The sequence below is a fragment of the Mesitornis unicolor genome, unplaced genomic scaffold (assembly GCF_000695765.1).
Source record: "Mesitornis unicolor isolate BGI_N332 unplaced genomic scaffold, ASM69576v1 scaffold8643, whole genome shotgun sequence".
Taxonomy (NCBI): Eukaryota; Metazoa; Chordata; class Aves; order Mesitornithiformes; family Mesitornithidae; genus Mesitornis; species Mesitornis unicolor.
The window spans coordinates 12,321-17,043 of NW_010175271.1; the positions used below are offsets into that span (position 1 = coordinate 12,321).

A 4,723-nucleotide genomic window follows, 5' to 3' on the forward strand; every position below is an offset into this window, starting at 1 on the left:
TTTTGAAAAAATTCAGTGAGTGTGAAGAGTTACCTCCTTTTTGTGATCTTTCTCATGCAGCGCACGCTACTCGTGACCAGCTGGAAAGTAGAGCACACAGCATAGAAGAAATCTGTCCAGAACTATAACTGCTTGTCAAAGACACAAATATAAACACCGCTTTATGATTTTTGCAATTAAGGCTCTTAAATATTGAGAAGCATATCAGTTACATTGTTGTATTGCCAAGAATGTTCATTTTAGACTTGTCCATTAGGCAGAAAAACCTGTCTAATCGATTTATTCTTGTGCCTAGTATTTAATGGAGAATACTGCTTCATAATCTGTTCAGCCAGGACGGCATTCCTTGTATGTTTAACGCTGGTTATCTTGCGTAAGGCACTGTTACTCTTCATGCTTCAAACCAGACAGTATCTCTTGGTTTTTCACTATTTATTTGACAGTGTTCTAGGTGTGGTGTCTCTTACGGAAAGGTTTGGGATTCAAGAGCCAAACGGTGCAGCGTATATCAGATTGACACACAAGCTCTTTATCAGATGTGCTAAGCGGTTTAAAAAGGGATTATTTAAGTCTTACAACACTTTTGTCAAATGTTGACCTGTTAATCTAGATTTCAGTGTGTTATTGCCTGCATTTTCCCAGTCTTTAGAAGAACTGTATTATTTTTTAAGAGTGGTGTTTGGAATCAGTTGTTGGTTTCTGACTAAGGCAATGCTAACGTCTGGCGGAGGGAAAGTTTTTACACTGGAAATGTGCGAACTTGAACTTTGAATTTAGCTGTCGTTATCTCTTCCATCGGGACTGGATGTTTTGTGGAGCTTAACGTCAGAACATGGAAGTTCCCTCCAACTTTTCTCTTAAAACCACATCTGCTGCCACTCTTCTGGCTCCTGTTTCAAAATTTTGGTCCTTGCCAGCTGCACAAAGAGTGCTTGTGCTTTTAGCACCTGAGGAAAAACACCCAACCATGAGCAAATCCGCATCAGGACTGTGAAGATGAGCTGAGTTTAGGCTCTGGCTGTTCTTTCAATGAAGACAACTGCTGGTGATCTACTCGTTTGGGGTTGGTAACCTGCATACTGAAAACCACTGGTCTAAATCTTCCTGTATCCATTGCAACTTAGAGCAGCTGCTGTTGTAAGATGAAGGCTGTTTGGAAGACTAGAAGGGAAACCGCCTGATTCAAATGCGTGTTTACAGTGTGGTTGTACAGACCCCGTAAGGAGGGATTCTGAACCTCCAAGTTGCTGCAAGCGACTTCCCACTTGATTTGAATTTGACTGGTGAATGTTCTAGTATTCAGAGTAGTTCCTGGGTTTTATTACACAACTGAAGAATACACTTAAGCTTTAGCTTGGTTATGGAATACAGTGTATATCTTAATTTTGATCTGAATTTGAAATGTTGCAAAAATCCATATAATTGTATGGATCTATTTTAAAATGTCTTTTTTGTCCACTGTATATGTGAAGTTTGAATAAAGGAATGGAAGTTATTTTACAGTTACATGCATTCTCAAGTGTGAGCTTTCATGAAATCCCAGAGAGACTGAGTGAGTGAGGCAATAGGATGCTGTCCTTTTAAAGGCTTACACAGGAATAATTCATTAGACTGGATGCATTGCCAAAGATACCCGTGAGTTGTGCTAACTGGGTGTTGCTGTGTCCCTTTCCCAACTCTTTCCTCTCCTTAGTAGGTAACAGGGTTGTCAGCTGTGGGATATTTAGTCTTCTAAGGGCCTGAATCAGGATTAATAGTGTCTTCTCACAAGAAAGACTTGAACACTTGATTCAGTCCAGTGTGGTGATGCTAATTTTTCAATAGGGAGATTGCTATTTCTTCTTATATCAAACACAGTCACGTCTATGGAATAAACAGGAGCAAAGAGTAAGCATTTGGATACTTTTGACTCCTTAAGTCACTTACTGTAGCTTTAAATACGGCTCCCAAGAATAGGATTTCAGAACGGCTTGCACCCTTGCTAGACCAGCTTGCAGTGTTTGGACTGCTGGAATTTCTGCACTGGCCCAGCCTGCCCCAGCTGAGGCAGTTGAGGCCAACTGAGAGAGCGGTGGCACCTGGCAAAGCTGCGCTGCTTTCAGACTGCAGTACCAATGGGTAGGGGTAACGCAGATGTCTTCTGTGATGCTGTAAGACAGGTTACTTGTCATAAATACAAGTAGGTACTTTGTACTCGCAGAATGCATCAGAAGCAGCTCTTACATGAGCTCATGTCCTGCTCTTCTTCCCCCGACACTTTCTGTGTCCAAGACCTCATTTTCATGTTGGTGCTCAGCAGGGCAACTTTGTACAATGCCCATGAAGCGTTTTGTTTAACACACAAAAAAACCCCACGTTTGCTAACTTTCAGTGAAGACCTTTCCTGTAATGGCTTCCACAATCCTGGATGAAATGGACACGTAGCTCTGAGGGATGTAAATCCATGAAGATGGTTTAAAATGACCCTCAGCATGTATAGTAGGTCCCTTCATCGGTCAGATGATGTTGACCTGTCTGGGTGATCTCTTCTGTGTCACCAAAGCCCCGAGTTAGATGCTATTTTTGAGACCTGTGCTGGTTTTAGCGATGGGTTTTATTAAAGGCTTTGGTCTCCTTTTCATTCTCTTCAGCATTATAAAAAAAAATCTGTGTGTGCTTCTTCATCTCGTTCACCTGGAGTGCAACCCAAGGTACCTGGCACTGCTGTTAACTGAAAGGGTGGTTTACTCCGTTTTATCCAGGCTTACACCTTCATGCATTTGAAAAGCTAAAACAGGCAAGTTTAGTTTGCAGTAAGTAGAGATTCTCTGTAAAGCTGTTTTTTACAAAGGGATGTTTGGTTTCCTTCTGTTGTGGAAATTACTGTTCCCTGGTGAACAGGAGCAAAAGAAGAAATGCCTTTTCTCCTCTTATGTTTGATGGGGACTTGGCTTGCATGGAGGTCTTAATCTTGGGGTGCATATGGTAAAGGCTCATTTGCACAATAAAGCACGCTGTAAAGAGGAAGCAGGAGGCACTCAGCCCTTACTAATGTGGACACTGAACTCCACAGCATCGTATTGTGAAGCTTCTTGCACAGGTTTAAGTCCTCAAGCTTCATCCTGTAGAGAAAATATTTTCAGCATGCTTCCAAGAGGAAGATCACTTGCAAATAAGAGCCTTAACTCTGTCTTTAACTTTTTCCCCCATCCTTAAAAGTTTCTTTCACTCCAAGTTGTATAGAGTTCATGGAAACCATACATATGTTTTCCACAGCTCACTCTCTCCTCTTGAACTTGTGTATCTTACCAGAACCCTTTGTTTCTGTAACATGTTTTTTGTAGCGTTTATGATGATAGCACCTCACAAATGTAATTATTCTGTTTGAAACCAGTGTTAAGTATCACGACGTCAATAAAACCACTGTTTTTATTACTGCCTTATGGCACTAATACTAGATGTATTGGTTTGACTTCTTGGAGCTTTCCAGGAGAAACTGGCAGCTACTGTAAAGCCTGCAGGTGTGTTCACAGATGAATACTTACACCAGCACTGCAGTTTCCTCAGCACTGCAGATGAGGCAGTACTCATTAGCATGGCTTTGGTACACATCGCTTTGTGCACACTTACAGATTCTGTGGTTGCTTGGCTACCCAGACGTGAGGGTAGATCTGGGAACCTGAATCATGACTTTACCAGAGCAGCACCACAAGTAATTTTCTTTGCCTGTTGTAGGCTTAAACAGCTCTGTCTCTTCGTGGTCAGCATTGAGCAATCACTAGCATTGAGTAATGGAAAATGACACCAACTACTCCTTAGGAAGTAAAACTGTATTCCAAAAAAAAAGCTGGGCTCTCTTTTCAGTCGCACACTTTAGTGAAAAAGTGGATTTCACAGCTGCAGTTATGTTAAGCGATTCAGAAACTTCTTAACTTGCTGCTTTTTCTATGTGGGACAGCTCACAAAAATAAGCAATCATTGCATCTGTGTAACTCTTAGTTTGAATCTGACATTTCACCAGTCTTTAAAACAAGGGGGGGAAAAAAAAAGCTAAACCACAACCAAAAAAAGCTTTCTGTAGCTTCTCTGAAGCACACCTTAACAGAGGAAAGGACAGTAGGGGTACAGCAGGCATTGAACTTCTTGGAAAGGAAAGAAGTTTTACTTTCCCCTCCATCCTTCCACGTTCACTTGAGACCAAAGAGAACGGGTAGGATAAATAAAACAGAAAGGGAGAAAAACCAATAAAGGTGAAGCTTGCTGCAGGTGATGGAGCTCTGGAGCAACGGGGAGTGTGAAGGCTGCAGAGGGTGAGCGGGCTCATGGGGAGCAGCTACGGCAGCTCCTCAAGCTCCTGGAGGAGCCAAGAGTGAAGGTCATCAGTTCACGCCAGCGTCCCAGCACAGCGTCCTTACAACTGCGGGACGGAGCCCGTGACTCGGGGTGACATCGCTTCCTCTGTGGCAAGTGAAACTGGAACAGCGGCTCCGTGCCAGCCTCAGGGGTGACTGGGCATGGCTCATGCTCGTTTGTCTTTGTCCTTTTTACACCTAGGAACGCTAAGCAGCACAGAACTTGTTAAAGCTCTTTTTCTGTTTTCTCTTAAGGGATCAGAAATCTACAGAGCTCTGCAGGGCTGCAGCACTGAGCTGGAGAGGACCGAGTGGTCCTTTCCACTGTGACACAGCTCTCGCACTGCCTGAAACCCCTTCTCTTATCTGGATGAGGGGATTGAGTGCTCCCT

The 4,723-nt window shown here is 43.0% G+C and overlaps 1 protein-coding gene across 1 annotated transcript in view; it reads left to right on the forward strand.

Annotated features, from left to right (window-relative positions):
* The window catches only part of PPP1R2 (protein phosphatase 1, regulatory (inhibitor) subunit 2), an 8,866-nt gene extending 8,325 nt beyond the window's left edge, over positions 1–541 (forward strand). The window contains exon 7 of the mRNA XM_010181322.1: positions 61–541. The gene's annotated coding sequence lies outside the window, so the exon portion shown is untranslated. The remainder of the gene's footprint in view (positions 1–60) is intronic.
* Positions 542–4,723: the final 4,182 nt, after the last annotated feature.